This window comes from Gorilla gorilla, chromosome 18 (assembly GCF_029281585.2).
Source record: "Gorilla gorilla gorilla isolate KB3781 chromosome 18, NHGRI_mGorGor1-v2.1_pri, whole genome shotgun sequence".
In the NCBI taxonomy this organism is placed as follows: Eukaryota; Metazoa; Chordata; class Mammalia; order Primates; family Hominidae; genus Gorilla; species Gorilla gorilla.
The window spans coordinates 121,134,193-121,153,740 of record NC_073242.2 but is presented as its reverse complement, the minus strand read 5'-3'; the positions used below and the strand labels follow the sequence as shown (position 1 = coordinate 121,153,740).

At 54.3% G+C, this 19,548-nt stretch overlaps 1 protein-coding gene across 22 annotated transcripts in view; it reads right to left on the bottom strand.

The window, feature by feature from the left end:
- The window catches only part of LOC115931432 (decreased expression in renal and prostate cancer protein), a 407,507-nt gene that overhangs the window by 24,697 nt on the left and 363,262 nt on the right, over positions 1-19,548 (bottom strand). For 16 of the 22 annotated variants that reach the window (XR_010131404.1, XR_010131396.1, XR_010131402.1 and 13 more), the window contains 6 exons: positions 19,299-19,356; positions 18,973-19,205; positions 8,029-8,086; positions 7,703-7,935; positions 5,917-5,974; positions 5,591-5,823 (listed from right to left, as the gene is read on the bottom strand). The gene's annotated coding sequence lies outside the window, so the exon portion shown is untranslated. Of the gene's footprint in view, positions 1-5,008; positions 5,522-5,590; positions 5,824-5,916; positions 5,975-7,702; positions 7,936-8,028; positions 8,087-12,766; positions 15,763-15,882; positions 15,941-18,002; positions 18,198-18,972; positions 19,206-19,298; positions 19,357-19,548 lie in introns of those variants that run through there. The other 6 variants (XR_010131395.1, XR_010131409.1, XR_010131419.1 and 3 more) reach the window with 5 other exon arrangements.

Sequence of the window (19,548 nt, the reverse complement as noted above, 5' to 3'; positions counted from 1 at the left end):
ACAACCCTAACCCTGGGCCCTGGCCCTGACCCTAAAACAACCCTAACCCTGGGCACTGGCCCTGACCCTAAAACGACCCTAACACAGGGCCCTGGCCCTCGACCCTATAACAACCCTAACTCTGGGCACTGCCCGTGACCCTAAAACAGCCCTACACCTGGGCCCTGGCCCTGACCCTAAAACAACCCTACCCCTGGACCCTGGCCCTGACATTAAAACAACGCTACCCCTTGGCCCTGGCCCTGACCCTAAAACAACCCTACCCCTGGGCCCTGACCCTCACAATAAAACAAGCCTATCCCTGTACCGTGCCCCTGTCCCTACAACAACCCTAACCCTGGGCCCTGACCGTGACCCTAAAACAACCGTAACCCGGGGCCCTGGCCCTGAACCTAAAACAACCCTAAGCCTGGGCCCTGTCCCTGACTCTAAAACAAGCCTAAACCTGGGCCCTGGCCCTGACCCTAAAACAACCCTAACCATGGGCCCTGGCCCTGACCCTAAAACAACCCTAAGCCTGGGCCCTGTCCCTGACCCTAAAACAAGCCTAACCCTGCGCCCTGGCCCTGATTCTAAAACAAGCCTAAACCTGGGCCCTGGTCCTGACCCTAAAAGAAGCCTAACCCTGGACCCTGGCCCTGACCCTAAAACAAGCCTAACCCTGGGTCCTGGCACTGACCCTAAAACAAGCCTAACGCTGTGCCCTGGCCATGACCCTAAAACAACCCTAACCCTGGGCCCTGGCCCTGACCCTAAAACAACCCTAATCCTGGACATTGGCCCTGACCCTAAAACAACCCTAACCCTGAGCCCTGGCCCTGAACCTAAAACAATCCTAACCCTGGGCCCTGGCCCTGACCCTAACACAACACTATCCCTGGGCCTTGGCCCTGACCCTGAAAGAACCCTAACCCTGGGACCTGGCCCTGACCCTGAAACATCCATAACCTGGGCCCAGGCCCTGACCCTAAAACAAACCTAACTCTAGGCCCTGCTCGTGACCCTAAAACAGCCCTACACCTGGGCCCTGGACCTGACCCTAAAACAAGCCTAACCCTGCGCCCTGGCCCTGACCCTAAAACAACCCTAACCCTGGGTCCTGGACCTGATCCTAAAACAAGCCTAAACATGGGCCCTGGCTCTGACCCTAAAACAAGCCTAAACCTGGGCCCTGGCCCTGACCCTAAAACAAGCCTAAACCTGGGCCCTGGCCTTGACCCTAAAAGAACCCTAACCCTGGGCCCTGGCCCTGACCTTAAAACAACCCTAACCCTGGGCCCTGGCCCTGACCCTAAAACAACCCTAACCCTGGGCCCTGGCCCTGACCCTAAAACAACCCTAACCCTGGGCCCTGGCCCTGACCCTAAAACAACGCTAACCCTGGGCCCTGGCCCTGAACCTAAAACAACGCTAACCCTGGGCCATGGCCCTGACCCTAAAACAAGCCTAACCCTGGGCCCTGGCCCTGACCCTAAAACAACCGTAACACTGGGCCCTGGCCCTGACCCTAAAACAACCCGAACCCTGGGCACTAGCCCTGACCCTAAAACAACCCTAACCCTGGGTCCTGGCCCTAAAACAACCCTAACCCTGGGCCCTGAGCCTAAAACAACCCTAACCATGGGCCTGACCTTAAAACAAGCCTAACCCTGGGCCCCGACCATAAAACAAGCCTAACCCTGGGCCCTGACACTAAAACAAGCCTAACCCTGGGCCCTGACACTAAAACAAGCCTAACCCTGGGCCCCAACCCTAAAAAAAGCCTACACCTGGTCCCGGACCGTAAAACAACCCTAACCCTGGGCCCCGACACTAAAACAACCCTAACCCTGGGCCCCGACCCTAAAACAAACCTAACCCTGGGCCCCGAAAATAAAACAACGATAACCCTGGGCCTTGACCCTAAAACAACCCTAACTCTGGGCCCTGCCCGTGACCCTAAAACAGCCCTACACCTGGGCCCTGGCCCTGACCCTAAAACAACCCTACCCTTGGGCCCTGGCCCTCACAATAAAAAAAGCCTAACCCTGCGCCCTGGCCCTGACCCTAAAACAACCCTAACCCTGGGTCCTGGACCTGATCCTAAAACGAGCCGAAACATGGGCCCTGGCCCTGACCCTAAAACAACCCTAACCCTGGGCCCTGGCCCTGACTCTAAAACAAGCCTAACCCTGGGCCCTGGCCCTGACCCTAAAACAACGCTAACCCTGGGCCCTGGCCCAGTCCCTAACACAACCCTAACCCTGAGCCCTGGCCCTGACCCTAAAACAACCCTAAGCCTGGGCCCTGACCATAAAACAACCCTAACCATGGGCCTGACCCTAAAACAACCCTAACCCTGGGCCCTGGCCCTGACCCTAAAACAACCCTAACCCTGGGCCCTGGCCCTGACCCTAAAACAACCCTAACCCTGGGCCCTGGCCCTGACCCTAAAACAACCCTAACCCTGTGCCCTGGCCATGACTCTAACACAACCCTAACCCTGAGACCTGGCCCTGACCATAAAACAACCCTAACCATGGGCCTGACCCTAAAACAAGCCTAACCCTGGGCCCCGACCATAAAACAAGCCTAACCCTGGTCCCTGACACTAAAACAAGCCTAACCCTGGGCCCTGACACTAAAACAAGCCTAACCCTGGGCCTCAACCCTAAAACAAGCCTACCCCTGGTCACGGACCGTAAAACAACCCTAATCCTGGGCCCCGACCCTAAAACAAACCTAACCCTGGGCCCCGACCCTAAAACAACGCTAACCCTGGGCTCTGAGCCTAAAACAACGCTAACCCTGGGCCCTGGCCCTGACCCTAAGACAATCCTAACCCTGGGCCCTGGCCCTGACCCTAAAACAACCCTAAATATGGGCCCTGGCCCTGACCCTAAAACAACCCTAAGCCTGGGCCCTGTCCCTGACCCTAAAACAAGCCTAACCCTGCGCCCTGGCCCTGACCCTAAAACAACCGTAACCCTGGGCCCTGGCCCTGACCCTAAAACAACCCTAACCCTGGGCCCTGGCCCTGACCCTAAAACAACCCGAACCCTGGGCCCTGGCCCTCACCCTAAAACAACCCTAACCATGGGCCCTGGCCCTGACCCTAAAACAACCCTAACCCTGGGTCCTGGCCCTAAAACAACCCTATCCATGGGCCCTGACCCTAAAACAACCCTAACCATGGGCCCCGACCATAAAACAAGCCAAACCCTGGGCCCTGACACTAAAACAAGCCTAACCCTGGGCCCTGACACTAAAACAAGCCTAACCCTGGGCCCCAACACTAAAACAAGCCTACCCCTGGTCCCGGACCGTAAAACAACCCTAACCCTGGGCCCCGACACTAAAACAACCCTAACCCTGGGCCCCGACCCTAAAACAAACCTATCCCTGGGCCCCGAAACTAAAACAACGCTAACCCTGGGCTCTGACCCTAAAACAACCCTAACCCTGGGCCCTGGCCCTGACCTTAAAACAACCCTAAACCTGGGCCCTGGCCCTGACCCTAAAACAACCCTAACCATGGGCCCTGGCCCTGACCCTAAAAGAAGCCTAACCCTGGGCCCTGGCCCTGACCCTAAGACAACCCTAACACTGGGCCCTGGCCCTGACCCTAAGACAACCCTAACCCTGGGCCGTGGCCCTGACCCTAAAACAACCATAACCCTGGGCACTGGCCCTGACCCTAAAACGACCCTAACCCAGGGCCCTGGCCCTCGACCCTAAAACAACCCTAACTCTGGGCCCTGCCCGTGAACCTAAAACAGCCCTACACCTGGGCCCTGGCCCTGACCCTAAAACAACCATACCCCTGGACCCTGGCCCTGACATTAAAACAACGCTACCCCTTGGCCCTGGCCCTGACCCTAAAACAACCCTACCCCTGGGCCCTGACCCTCACAATAAAACAAGCCTATCCCTGTACCGTGCCCCTGTCCCTACAACAACCCTAACCCTGGGCCCTGACCGTGACCCTAAAACAACCGTAACCCGGGGCCCTGGCCCTGAACCTAAAACAACCCTAACCCTGGGCCCTGGCCCTGACTCTAAAACAAGCCTAAACCTGGGCCCTGGCCCTGACCCTAAAACAACCCTAACCATGGGCCCTGGCCCTGACCCTAAAACAACCCTAAGCCTGGGCCCTGTCCCTGACCCTAAAACAAGCCTAACCCTGCGCCCTGGCCCTGACCCTAAAACAACCCTAACCCCGGGTCCTGGACATAATCCTAAAACAAGCCTAAACATGGGCCCTGGCCCTGACCTTAAAACAACGCTAACCCTGGGCCCTGGCCCAGTCCCTAACACAACCCTAACCCTGGGCCCTGGCCCTGACCCTAAAACAACCCTAAGCCTGGGCCCTGACCATAAAACAACCCTAACCATGGGCCTGACCCTAAAACAAGCCTAACCCTGGGCCCCAACCCTAAAAAAAGCCTACTTCTGGTCCCGGACCGTAAAACAACCCTAATCCTGGGCCCCGACCCTAAAACAAACCTAACCCTGGGCCCCGACCCTAAAACAACGCTAACCCTGGGCCCTGAGCCTAAAACAACCCTAACCCTGGGCCCTGGCCCTGACCCTAAAACAACCCTAACCCTGGGCCCTGGCCCTGACCCTAAAACAACCCTAACCCTGGGCCCTGGCCCTGACCCTAAAACAACCCTAACCCTGGGCCCTGGCCCTGACCCTAAAACAACCCTAACCCTGGGCCCTGGCCCTGACCCTAAAACAACCCTAACCCTGGGCCCTGGCCCTGACCCTAAAACAACCCTAACCCTGGGACCTGGCCCTGACTCTAAAACATGCCTAACCCTGGGCCCTGGCCCTGACCCTAAAACATCCCTAACCCTGGGCCCTAGCCCAAATTGTAATGAGGTCTGTTGGGCAAAATTCCATATAAGCATAGTATAAATTAATGAAGCAAATCGTGATAAATTAGTACGATTGACTTTCTGGAGTTTCTGACAATAAAAGTAAGGAAAATGCAGAACACAAAGACAGAGAGTAAAAAGAGAAATTAGGAAAGCATTCTACATGTTTAATAGGAAGACACTGGCCGTGTTTGTGCAGCGGCAGTATGTCGTGACATGACATACTTTGGAGAGAAGTTAACAGATGAGGAAGTTGATAAAAATCATCAGAGAAGCAAAATACTCTTAGCGACACTCAAGTAAACCACGAAATTTCCATAACTTATGTCAGCAAAGTGGGAATATTGTACAGTGTGTGTTGAAGTTCCTATACAACATTGTTTATCTGCCGTTTGTTTGTTTGTAAGGAATGTATATACTAAAAGTTCTTCTTGCTGTCAAAAGAATATGTGTGAATAAGTCATTTTAACTTATTCTTCTGTTTTTCTTTTATCTTCCTGCCATCATCCCACAGCCTTACTTTAGAGATTTTTTCTTTAGAAAATTGAACAAGTGCCCCTTGTGGTGGCACATACCTCAAGGATGGGAGGCAGGGGTGGAAGGGTCACTTGAGGCCATTAGTTTGACACCAGCCTGGCTAACAAAGTGAGACCCCATGTCTGCAAAACAATTTAAAAATTAGCCAAGTATCGTCATGTATACCTACAGTCCCAGCTACCTCAACTTACGGAGAAAGTTCAGGGCCTGGAGAGAAGGCTGGGAGGCAGGAGCTGGGTCTAAAGAGGCCATTGTAACGATGGAGCTGTGCCTGTGGAGGCTGCTGTGAGGCAGTAGGCTCATCTGCGGAGACTGCCGTGAGGTAGGGTATGGGCCTAAATAGGCCATTGTGAGTCATGAGCTTGGTCTGTAGAGGCTGACTGGAGAGAGTTCTGGGCCTGGCGAGGCTGCCGGGAGGTAGGAGCTGGGCCAAAAGATTTAAGCACATTTACGTTTATTAGGCACTTCATTTCCATTATTACACTGGAATATATAATCAAATAATTATAGAACTCACCATCATGTAGAATCAGTGGGCGTGTTAAGCTTGTTTTCCTGAAACTGGATGGTCCCACCTGAGCGTGATGGGAGAAAGTGACAGATCAATAGGTATTAGATTCTCATAAGCACAGCGCAACCTAGATCCCTCACATGCACGGTTCACAACAGGGTGCGTTCTCCTATGAGAATCTAATGCTGCTGCTCATCTGAGAAGGTGGAGCTCAGGCGGGAATGTGAGCAAAGGGGAGTGGCTGTAAATACAGACGAGGCTTCCCTCACTCCCTCACTCGACACCACTCACCTGCTGTGTGGCTCCTTACGGCTCCATGGCTCAGGGGTTGGGGACCCCTGCTCAAGTGCATCCAAAGCGACCCTTCCCACACCAGTCTTCATAGTAGTCAAGGGCAGCAACCACTTAGCTCCCAAGGCATGTGCCTCAGCTGGCATTTCATCACAATCAACAGTAAGTGGTAGCTTGAGTCATTGTGAGGTCACTTCCTTGAAATCACCCTAACCCTGGGCCTGACCTTAAAATCCTAACCGTGGGCCCTGACCCTAAAACCCTAACCCTGGGCCCTGGGCCCTGACCCTAAAACCCTAACCCTGGGCCCTGGGCCCTGACCCTAAAACCCTAACCCTGGGCCCTGGGCCCTGACCCTAAAACCCTAACCCTGGGCCCTGGGCCCTGACCCTAAAACCCTAACCCTGGGCCCTGGGCCCTGACCCTAAAACCCTAACCCTGGGCCCTGGACCTGACCCTAAAACCCTAACCCTGGGCCCTGACCCTAAAACCCTAACCCTGGGCCCTGACCCTAAAACAAGCCTAACCCTGGGCCCTGACGCTAAAACAACCCTAACCCTGGGCCCTGACCCTAAAACAAACCTAACCCTGGGCCCTGACCCTCAAACAACCCTAACCCTGGGCCCTGACCCTCAAACAACCCTAACCCTGGGCCCTGACCCTAAAACAACCCTAACCCTGGGCCCTGGCCCTGACCCTAAAACAACCCGAACCCTGGGCCCTGGCCCTGACCCTAAAACATCCCTAACCCTGGGCCCTAGCCCAAATTGTAATGAGGTCTGTTGGGCAAAATTCCATATAAGCATAGTATAAATTAATGAAGCAAATCGTGATAAATTAGTACGATTGACTTTCTGGAGTTTCTGACAATAAAAGTAAGGAAAATGCAGAACACAAAGACAGAGAGTAAAAAGAGAAATTAGGAAAGCATTCTACATGTTTAATAGGAAGACACTGGCCGTGTTTGTGCAGCGGCAGTATGTCGTGACATGACATACTTTGGAGAGAAGTTAACAGATGAGGAAGTTGATAAAAATCATCAGAGAAGCAAAATACTCTTAGCGACACTCAAGTAAACCACGAAATTTCCATAACTTATGTCAGCAAAGTGGGAATATTGTACAGTGTGTGCTGAAGTTCCTATACAACATTGTTTATCTGCCGTTTGTTTGTTTGTAAGGAATGTATATACTAAAAGTTCTTCTTGCTGTCAAAAGAATATGTGTGAATAAGTCATTTTAACTTATTCTTCTGTTTTTCTTTTATCTTCCTGCCATCATCCCACAGCCTTACTTTAGAGATTTTTTCTTTAGAAAATTGAACAAGTGCCCCTTGTGGTGGCACATACCTCGAGGATGGGAGGCAGGGGTGGAAGGGTCACTTGAGGCCATTAGTTTGACACCAGCCTGGCTAACAAAGTGAGACCCCATGTCTGCAAAACAATTTAAAAATTAGCCAAGTATCGTCATGTATACCTACAGTCCCAGCTACCTCAACTTACGGAGAAAGTTCAGGGCCTGGAGAGAAGGCTGGGAGGCAGGAGCTGGGTCTAAAGAGGCCATTGTAACGATGGAGCTGTGCCTGTGGAGGCTGTTGTGAGGCAGTAGGCTCATCTGCGGAGACTGCCGTGAGGTAGGGTATGGGCCTCAATAGGCCATTGTGAGTCATGAGCTTGGTCTGTAGAGGCTGACTGGAGAGAGTTCTGGGCCTGGCGAGGCTGCCGGGAGGTAGGAGCTGGGCCAAAAGATTTAAGCACATTTACGTTTATTAGGCACTTCATTTCCATTATTACACTGGAATATATAATCAAATAATTATAGAACTCACCATCATGTAGAATCAGTGGGCGTGTTAAGCTTGTTTTCCTGAAACTGGATGGTCCCACCTGAGCGTGATGGGAGAAAGTGACAGATCAATAGGTACTAGATTCACATAAGCACAGCACAACCTAGATCCCTCACATGCACGGTTCACAACAGGGTGCGTTCTCCTATGAGAATCTAATGCTGCTGCCCATCTGAGAAGGTGGAGCTCAGGTGGGAATGTGAGCAAAGGGGAGTGGCTGTAAATACAGACGAAGCTTCCCTCACTCCCTCACTCGACACCACTCACCTGCTGTGTGGCTCCTTACGGCTCCATGGCTCAGGGGTTGGGGACCCCTGCTCAAGTGCATCCAAAGCGACCCTTCCCACACCAGTCTTCATAGTAGTCAAGGGCAGCAACCACTTAGCTCCCAAGGCGTGTGCCTCAGCTGGCATTTCATCACAATCAACAGTAAGTGGTAGCTTGGGTCGTTGTGAGGTCACTTCCTGGAAATCACCCTAACCCTGGGCCCCGGGACCTGACCCTAAAGCCCTAACCCTGGGACCCCGGCCCTGACCCTAAAGCCCTAACCCTGGGCCGTGGGCCCTGACCCTGAAGCCCTAACCCTGGGCCCCGGGCCCTGGCCCTGAAGCCCTAACCCTGGGCCCCGGGCCCTGGCCCTGAAGCCCTAACCCTGGGCCCCGGGCCCTGGCCCTGAAGCCCTAACCCTGGGCCCCGGGCCCTGGCCCTGAAGCCCTAACCCTGGGCCCCGGGCCCTGTCCCTGAAGCCCTAACCCTGGGCCCCCGGCCCTGTCCCTGAAGCCCTAACCCTGGGCCCCGGGCCCTGGCCCTGAAGCCCTAACCCTGGGCCCCGGGCCCTGGCCCTGAAGCCCTAACCCTGGGCCCCGGGCCCTGGCCCTGAAGCCCTAACCCTGGGCCCCGGGCCCTGGCCCTGAAGCCCTTACCCTGGGCCCTGGGCACTGACCCTAAACCCCTAACCCTGGGCCCTGGGCCCTGACCCGAAAACCCTAACCCTGGGACCTGGGCCCTGACCCTAAAACCCTAACCCTGGACCCTGGGCCCTGACCCTAAAACCCTAACCCTGGACCCTGGGCCCTGACCCGAAAACCCTAACCCTGGGCCCTGGGCCCTGACCCGAAAACCCTAACCCATGGCACTGGGCCCTGACCCGAAAACCCTAACCCTGGGACCTGACCCTAAAAGAAGCCTAACACTGGGCCCTGCGCCCTGACCCTAAAACCCTAACCCTGGGCCCCGGGCCCTGACCCTAAAACCCTAACCCTGGGCCCTGGGTCCTGACCCTAAAACCCTAACCCATGGCACTGGGCCCTGACCCGAAAACCCTAACCCTGGGACCTGACCCTAAAAGAAGCCTAACACTGGGCCCTGCGCCCTGACCCTAAAACCCTAACCCTGGGCCCCGGGCCCTGACCCTAAAACCCTAACCCTGGGCCCTGGGTCCTGACCCTAAAACCCTAACCCTGGGCCCTGAGCCTAAAACCCTAACCCTGGACCCTGGCCCTGAGCCTAAAACCCTAACCCTGGGCCCCGGGCCCTGACCCTAAAGCCCTAACCCTGGGACCCCGACCCTGACCCTAAGGCCCTAACCCTGGGCCCCGGGCCCTGACCCTAAAGCCCTAACCCTGGGCCCCGGGCCCTGGCCCTAAAGCCCTAACCCTGGGCCCCGGGCCCTGGCCCTAAAGCCCTAACCCTGGGCCCCGGGCCCTGGTCCTAAAGCCCTAACCCTGGGCCCCGGGCCCTGGCCCTGAAGCCCTAACTCTGGGCCCCGGGCCCTGACCCTGAAGCCCTAACCCTGGGCCCCGGGCCCTGACCCTGAAGCCCTAACCCTGGGCCCCGGGCCCTGGTCCTAAAGCCCTAACCCTGGGCCCCGGGCCCTGGCCCTGAAGCCCTAACCCTGGGCCCCGGGCCCTGACCCTGAAGCCCTAACCCTGGGCCCCGGGCCCTGACCCTGAAGCCCTAACCCTGGGCTCCCGGCCCTGTCCCTGAAGCCCTTACCCTGGGCTCCCGGCCCTGTCCCTGAAGCCCTAACCCTGGGCCCCGGGCACTGGCCCTGAAGCCCTAACCCTGGGCCACGGGCCCTGACACTGAAACTCTAACCCTTGGCCCTGGGCCCTGACCCTAAAACCCTAACCCTGGGCCCTGGGCCCTGACCCTAAAACCCTAACCCTGGGCCCTGGGCCCTGACCCTAAAACCCTAACCCTGGGCCCTGGGCCCTGACCCTAAAACCCTAACCCTGGGCGCTGGGCCCTGACCCTAAAACCCTAACCCTGGGCCCTGACCCTAAAACCCTAACCCTGGGCCCTGACCCTAAAACCCTAACCCTGGGCCCTGACCCTTAACCCTACTAACCCTTGGCCCTGACCCTAAAACCCTACTAACCCTGAGCCCTGACCCTAAAACCCTACTAACTCTGGGCCCTGACCCTAAAACCCTAACCCTGGGCCCTGACCCTTAACCCTACTAACCCTTGGCCCTGACCCTAAAACCCTACTAACCCTGAGCCCTGACCCTAAAACCCTACTAACTCTGGGCCCTGACCCTAAAACCCTAACCCTGGGCCCTGACCCTAAAACCCTAACCCTGGGCCCTGACCCTAAAACCCTAACCCTGGGCCCTGACCCTAAAACCCTAACCCTGGGCCCTGACCCTAAAACCCTAACCCTTCGCCCTTACCCTAAATCCCTGACCCTTTGCCCTTACCCTAAAACCCTAACCCTTCGCCCTTACCCTAAAACCCTAACCCTTCGCCCTTACCCTAAAACCCTAACCCTAACCCTAGTGAGCCTAGACCACACATTGCACTCCAGCCTGGGTGACAGAGCATGACTCTGTCTCAAAAAAAAAAAAAAAAAAGAAAAAAAGACAGAGAAAAGAAAGCCAACAAGACGCCATTAGGCAAACCATTGTCAGGTTATGGGAGTTTGAGAAGGAAAGTAGAGAAAGGAGAAGCAAGCTTATTTAAACAATGGCTGAAGACTGCCTAAATCATGGGAAAGATTTAGACATCTAAATCCATGAAGCTTAAAGATTCCTAAAGAGGTTCAAACCAAATACATACTCACCAAGTCACAATATAATCAAATAGTCAAAAGTTAAAGAAACTTTGCAGGTCAGGGCAGAATCGAATAATACATTCAAAGTGCTGAAAGAAAAAAAGTGCCAGCAACTAATACTATGTCTGACAAAGCTGTCCTTCAGAAAGAAAAAAGAAATAACGTGCTTCCTCGACAAACAAAGCTGAGGGCATTCAGGACCACTAGGTCTACCTTAAAAAAATGCTTAACGGAGTTTTTCAAGTAAAAATGAATGAAGTTGGGAGCAGTGGCTCATGCCCGTAATCCCATTTTGGGAGGCTGAGGTGGGTGGATCACCTGAGGTCGGGAGGTCAAGACCAGCCTGGCCAACATGGCAAAACCCCACCCCCAGTAAAAATACAAAAAATTAGCCAGGTATGAAGGCCACTGAGATCGTGCCACTGCACTCCAGCCTGGGTGACAAGAGTCAAACTGCATTTCAAAAACAAAAAAACAAACAAAAAAAACAAAACTTGAGGCCTGGCCTTCTGCTCCTCTCCAACCCCCACTTCTCTGGGCCCAAGCCACCTGGGCTGAGGAGGGGGTGAGGTGTGAGCCCCTGCCAGGAACTCCCTGCCCGGACCAAGTACTCGGCCCCCAGGCCTGCATTCAGTGAGGCCTCCCGTGGCATCAGCATGTTCGTGTGGAGGAATGTGGAAGGTCACTCTGTGGCCGTGTTCCCCTGGTACTCCATCCCCTTCCTGACCCCTCCCTGCAGCCACACGAGGCCCAGCAACCTGCCAGTTACTCAGTGGCCTCCAACCAGAGAAAACAACCTGCCAAGTTGGCAGCTGTTGCTCATGAGCATCCACCAGGTGGCACAGGGAGTGTTGACCCTGGGCGGCCCCCTGGAGCCACCTGCCCTGAAAGCCCAGGGCCCGCAACCCCACACACTTTGTGGGTGGTGGAACCTGTTAAAAGCTCACCTCCCACCATGGAGGAGGAGCCCTGGGCCCCTCAGGGGAGTCCCTGCTGGACAGTGAGACAGAGAATGACCATGATGATGCTTTCCTCTCCATCATGTCTCCTGACACCCAGTTGCCTCTACCACTCAGATGATGTCAGGCCCAGTCCCTCAGTGCCCTGCGCAAGGAACAGGACTCATCTTCTGAGAAGGATGGACGCAGCCCCAACAAATGGGACAAGGACCACATCGGTGGCCCATGAGTGGCGGTCATGATCTTCAGCAAGCGGCACCAGGCCCTGGCAGGGTGCACCAGGGTCACTCCAACCAGGATATCCGGACCGTCAGCCAGATGCTGACTCTGGTCCAAAGACTTCTACTCAGTATGGAGCTCCAGGCCACTTTGCAGCCCCTGGTGAGGGAGGTGTACATATCATGAATTGTGGGACCTTCAGAGCTTTTCACTTTTCGGAAAATAGCTCCTGTTGGGGCTACAAGATGGAGTGTGAAGAGGGCCTTGGGCCACAGGGAGGTGCCTGTGGACTAGGGGGAGTTCATGTACCCCTTCTTTCCCCAGAGGGGCTGGACTCAGGTGAGTATGGGGGTGGGGGCTCCTGCACTTCGACACAGGCAGCGGGAGGGTTTTCTCCCCATTCCCTCTGCACTCCCAACTTGAGCTATACTTTTTAAGAAAGTGATTCACCCTGCCTTTGCCCCCTTCCCCAGAACAGAACACGTTGATCATGGGCGGTATTTTTCATTGTGCCAAACAGTTGCCATGACCGTCATTAAACCTGTTTAACACCAAATAATAAGGAAAATAAAATAAAAAATTCGGGCTTGGTGCAGAAACTCACCCCAAATAAATCACCTACCAAAATATTTACATAATGGTGGAAATATTCCAAAATTCAATATTTTGGGATTTATACACAAAAGATAAACAAATTAGAGGCCAAGAGGCTGCCAGAAGGGAAAAACGGGGCCTGGGAAGGCCGTTGTGAGGAATGAGCTGGGCCTAAAGAGGCCACTGGCAGGCGGGAGCTGGGCCTGCCGAAGCGGCCGAGAGGCAGGAGCTTTGGACTCGGGAGGCCGCAATGAGGCGAGAGCTAGCTGGGCATGGAGAGTCCGCTGTGAGTCCGCTGTGAGTCCGGGCCCGTGCAGGCCTTCGAGAGGCAGGAGGCCGGGCCTGCAAAGGCCCACTGGAGGTCAAGTTCTGGGCCTGAAGAGGCCACCAAAAGTCAAAAGTGGGGCCTGGGAAGGCCGCCAAGAACCATGAGCTGGTCTGGGCTGAAAGAGGCCACTGGGAGGCAGGAGGAGCTGGGCCTGGAGAGGCTGACTCGAGGAAGTTTTGCACCTGGAGAGGCCACCGAGAGGACGGAGCTGGGCCCGGGGAGGCCGACTTGCTGCTCTTCCAGGCCCAATTCCAGGCCGACTTGACGACGACTTGGGCCTGCTGGGAGCTGGGCAGGAGCTGAGTCCAAAGACGTTGTTGGGAGGCCAGAGTCAGGCCTGGAGACGCAGCCGGGAGGAAGAGCTGGGCCCGGAGGGGATGCCGGGAGGCTGCAAGTGGGTCTGGAGAGGCCGATTTGAGGAGGCCCGGCCTCCGCCTCCCGCATGGCGGCCTCTGCAGGCAGAGCTGTTTCTCCTGGCTGCATCTCCCGCCTCCCAGCAAACAAGCTTTTTTGGCTCAGCTCCCGCCTGCGTTTGTAGACCCCGAAGTTTCTGCAACCAAGCTCTTCAGACCCACATCCCACCTCCCAGTACCTGAACAGTCCCAGCTCCGGCTGGAGAACAGAGTCTGTAGGCCCCGCTGTTGCCTCCCAGGGGTGTCTCCAGACCCAGCTCTCGCCCCACCACGACCTCCCAGGCCCAAGTCGCTGCCTGCCTCCCAGCAGCCCGCATGCGACCCTGCTCCTCCCTCACGGTGGCCTGTTGAGGCAGGGGCTCACGCTGACCTCTCTCAGCGTGGGAGGGGCCGGTGTGAGGCAAGGGCTCACGCCGACCTCTCTCAGCGTGGGAGGGGCCGGTGTGAGGCAAGGGGCTCACACCGACCTCTCTCAGCGTGGGAGGGGCCGGTGTGAGGCAAGGGCTCACGCCGACCTCTCTCAGCGTGGGAGGGGCCGGTGTGAGGCAAGGGGCTCACACCGACCTCTCTCAGCGTGGGAGGGGCCGGTGTGAGGCAAGGGCTCACGCCGACCTCTCTCAGCGTGGGAGGGGCCGGTGTGAGGCAAGGGGCTCACACTGACCTCTCTCAGCGTGGGAGGGGCCGGTGTGAGGCAAGGGCTCACACTGACCTCTCTCAGCGTGGGAGGGGCCGGTGTGAGGCAAGGGGCTCACATTGACCTCTCTCAGCGTGGGAGGGGCCGGTGTGAGGCAAGGGGTTCAGGCTGACCTCTGTCAGCCTGGGAGGGGCCGGTGTGAGGCAAGGGGCTCAGGCTGACCTCTGTCAGCCTGGGAGGGGCCGGTGTGAGGCAAGGGGCTCAGGCTGACCTCTGTCAGCCTGGGAGGGGCCGGTGTGAGGCAAGGGGCTCAGGCTGACCTCTGTCAGCCTGGGAGGGGCCGGTGTGAGGCAAGGGGCTCAGGCTGACCTCTCTCAGCGTGGGAGGGGCCGGTGTGAGGCAAGAGGCTCAGGCTGACCTCTGTCAGCCTGGGAGGGGCCGGTGTGAGGCAAGGGGCTCACGCTGACCTCTCTCAGCGTGGGAGGGGCCGGTGTGAGGCAAGGGCTCACGCTGACCTCTCTCAGCGTGGGAGGGGCCGGTGTGAGGCAAGGGGCTCACGCTGACCTCTCTCAGCGTGGGAGGGGCCGGTGTGAGGCAAGGGCTCACGCTGACCTCTCTCAGCGTGGGAGGAGCCAGTGTGTGGCAGGGGCTCATGCCTCTGGGCAGGGTACCAGAGGCATGGGCATCAACAGGCCACCGTGAGGGAGGAGCTGGGCCGCACGCGGGCTGCTGGGAGGCAGGCAGGGACTTGGCCCCGGGAGGCCGCCGTGGGGGCAAGAGCTGGGCCTGGAGAGGCCCCTGGGAGGCAAGAGCGGGACCTGCAGAGGCCACTCTCCAACCATTGCTGGGCCCGTACAGGCCACCGGGCGGCAGGAATTAGGCCCGAAGAACTTGGCTGGAGAAAGTTCGGGACCTACAAAGGCGGTTGGGAGCTGGGCAGGAGTTGAGCCAAAAGAGCTTGCTTACTTGCTGGGAGGCACGGCCGGGAGATGCCGACTTCAGGACAACTTGGGCCTGCAGAGGTCACCGGGAGGCCCAAGTTTGGTGTGGAGAAGCCCACCGACCGGAGACCATTTGGGGCCTGCAGCTGCCATCGGAGTGCAGGAGCTCATCCTGGAGAGGCCACCATGAGTCCTGACCTCGGCCTGGGGAGTGTGGCTTGAGGAAGCTGTGGGCCGACCAAGGCCGCCAGGAGATGGGTAGGCACTGAGTCCAAAGAGGTTGTTGACAGGCAGGAGTCGGGCCTGGAGACACAGCCAGGAAGAGGAGCTTGGCCCGGAGAGGATGCCCGGAGGGTGCAAGTGGGTCTGGAGAGGCCGACTTGAGGAGGTTCTCAGCCCAGAGAGGCCGCCGGAAGGGAAAAACTGGGCCTGGAAAGGCTGTTGTGAGGAATGAGCCCCATGGGCCTGAAGAGGCCACTGGCAGGCGGGAGCTCGGTGTGTAGAAGCTGCTGAAAGGTTGGGAGCTTGGCTTGGGGGGTCCACAGTGAGGCAGATGCTGGGCCTGAAGAATCTGCTTAAAAAGATTTAAGCACATTTACATTTATTAGGCACTTTATTTCCATTATTACATATATAAAAATATATATATACGTATTATATATCCAACATATAATAAAATAATTATACAACTCACCATAATGTAGAATCAGTGGGTGTGTTAAGCTTGTTTTCCTGAAACTGGATGGTCCCACCTGAGCGTGATGGGAGAAAGTGACAGATCAATAGGTATTAGATTCTCATAAGCACAGCGCAACCTAGATCCCTCACATGCACGGTTCACAACAGGGTGCGTTCTCCTATGAGAATCTAATGCTGCTGCTCATCTGAGAAGGTGGAGCTCAAGCGGGAATGTGAGCAAAGGGGAGTGGCTGTAAATACAGACGAAGCTTCCCTCACTCCCTCACTCGACACCACTCACCTCCTGCTGTGTGGCTCCCTACGGCTCCATGGCTCAGGGGTTGGGGACCCCTGCTCAAGTGCATCCAAAGCGACCCTTCCCACACCAGTCTTCATAGTGGTCAAGGGCAGCAACCACTTAGCTCCCAAGGCATGTGCCTCAGCTGGCATTTCGTCACAATCAACAGTAAGTGGTAGCTTGAGTCACTGTGAGGTCACTTCCTGGAAATCACCAGCATCCCATTTCCCACTGGCAAAGAGCTCAGCACTGCCCCCTGGGAAACCAAACCTATGCCCAAATCCCATCTGTGTGGGTTTATCTCCTGGGACCCTTCCTAACATATTAGTCAGAGTCCAATCAGGAAGCATAAACCACTCAAAAGTTTAAAGTGGTAAAATTTAATACGGAGAATTATTCATTATAACAGGTGAACAGCATAATGAGAGATTGGCTAGCACAAAGTAAAGAGAACTCTAGAGAATACAGGACTAGCCCAGGCCAGGCATGGTGGCTCATGCCTGAAATTCCAGCAATTTGAGAAGCTAATGCAGGAGGATTGCTTAAGGCCAGGAGCTAGAGACCGGTCTGGACAACACAGTGAGAACCTGTCTCTATCCAAAAGAAGAAAAAAGTTAGCTGGGAGTGGTGGTGCACACTTGTAGTCCCAGCTACTCGGAATGCTGAAGTTTGAGCCTGGGAGGTCAAGGCTGCAGCGAGGCATGATTATGCCACTACAGTCCAGCCTGGTGACAGAGCAAGACCCTGTCTCAAAGAACAAAACAACAACAACCATTTACAGACAGAAAAGAGATAGAGCTAATAAGCTAAGGAAAGATGTTGAAATGTGACAAGTAAAGTAATATGAGGTCTTTTATCTATTTAAAATAATCAAACAAAAAATGACTTACTAAATTATAATACCCTGTGCTGGCAAAGGTGCAGTGAAATGGGCACTTTCTTATACTATGAGGGGTGTTTAAATTGTGTATAAGCCTTCCCGGGTAAAGCTTGTCAATTTTTTAAAATAATGGAGACAGGGTCTCACCATACTGCCATACTGCCTCCTCCAACTCTTGGCCTCAAGCAATCCTCCTCTCTTAGCCTCCCAAAGTGCTAAGATTATAGCTGGGAGGCACCCAAAACCCTGTCAATTTACATCAAGGGTAATGAGAATGTCCATTCACCATGACTCACAGTAATCTTACTTCTGGGGAGACAATTCAATCTAAACAAAAGGTCATCTGTACACACACAGTAAAAATCGGGGAGTAACTGAAGACAGAGTTGGTAAGTGAAATAAGAAACAGTTCTAACAAATTAAACTATGGTATCAATAGGCACCTGGTATAAAAGGTCAGTTGATGTTAGCTGCTACTTTTTTCTTGTTTTGAGACAGGGTCTCACTCTGTCACCCAGGCTGGAGTGCAGAGGCCTGATCATGACTCACTGCAGTCTCAGCCTCCCTGGGCTTGAGTGATCCTCCCACCTCAGCCTCCCAAGTAGCTGGGACTACAGGAACGTGCCACCACACTAGGCTAATTCATGTATTTTTCTGTAGGGATGGTGACTCCCCCTTTGTTTCCAAGGCCTATCGCAAACTCTTGGCCTCAAGCCATCCTCCTGCCTCAGCCTCCCAAAGTGTTGCGATTACCAGTGTGAGCCACCACACCTGGCCAGCTGCTACTTTTAGCAATATCATTATCATTCTTCCACTCCATTAAAAATTATTATTTTCAAGGCTATGCAACAGTATGTATCCAACAGCGTAATTGTAAAAACATAAACAGTTGCCGTCCCTCAGTATACAGAATTAGTTACAGCCCCCCATCTCTGCATATACCAAAATCCATGCTTACTCACGTTTCGCTGTCACCCCTCTGGAATCCACGTATACGAAAATACCAAATATTAGTTGGGCATAGTGGCAAGCACCTGTAGTCTCAGCCACGTGGGAGGTTGAGATGGGAGGATCGCTTCAGCCTGGAAGGTTGAGGCTGCAGTCAGCTGCGATAGCACTACTACCCTCCAGCCTTGGACAACAGAGGGAGACCCTGTCTCAGAAAAAAAAAAACAAAATAAAACAGGTTAGAAATTGTAATGAGGTCTGTTGGGCAAAATTCCATATAAGCAAAGTAAAAATTAATAAAGCAAATCGTGATAAATTAGTACGATTGACTTTCTGGAGTTTCTGACAATAAAAGTAAGGAAAATGCAGAACACAAAGACAGAGAGTAAAAAGAGAAATTAGGAAAGCATTCTACATGTTTAATAGGAAGACACTGGCCGTGTTCGTGCAGCGGCAGTATGTCGTGACATGACATACTTTGGAGAGAAGTTAACAGATGAGGAAGTTGATAAAAATCGTCAGAGAAGCAAAATACTGGTAGCGACACTCAAGGAAACCACGAAATTTCCATAACTTATGTCAGCAAAGTGGGAATATTGTACAGTGTGTGTTGAAGTTCCTATACAACATTGTTTATCTGCCGTTTGTTTGTTTGTAAGGAATGTATATACTAAAAGTTCTTCTTGCTGTCAAAAGAATATGTGTGAATAAGTCATTTTAACTTATTCTTCTGTTTTTCTTTTATCTTCCTGCCATCATCCCACAGCCTTACTTTAGAGATTTTTTCTTTAGAAAATTGAACAAGTGCCCCTTGTGGTGGCACATACCTCGAGGATGGGAGGCAGGGGTGGAAGGGTCACTTGAGGCCATTAGTTTGACACCAGCCTGGCTAACAAAGTGAGACCCCATGTCTGCAAAACAATTTAAAAATTAGCCAAGTATCGTCATGTATACCTACAGTCCCAGCTACCTCAACTTACGGAGAAAGTTCAGGGCCTGGAGAGAAGGCTGGGAGGCAGGAGCTGGGTCTAAAGAGGCCATTGTAACGATGGAGCTGTGCCTGTGGAGGCTGTTGTGAGGCAGTAGGCTCATCTGCGGAGACTGCCGTGAGGTAGGGTATGGGCCTCAATAGGCCATTGTGAGTCATGAGCTTGGTCTGTAGAGGCTGACTGGAGAGAGTTCTGGGCCTGGCGAGGCTGCCGGGAGGTAGGAGCTGGGCCAAAAGATTTAAGCACATTTACGTTTATTAGGCACTTCATTTCCATTATTACACTGGAATATATAATCAAATAATTATAGAACTCACCATCATGTAGAATCAGTGGGCGTGTTAAGCTTGTTTTCCTGAAACTGGATGGTCCCACCTGAGCGTGATGGGAGAAAGTGACAGATCAATAGGTATTAGATTCTCATAAGCACAGCGCAACCTAGATCCCTCACATGCACGGTTCACAACAGGGTGCGTTCTCCTATGAGAATCTAATGCTGCTGCTCATCTGAGAAGGTGGAGCTCAGGCGGGAATGTGAGCAAAGGGGAGTGGCTGTAAATACAGACG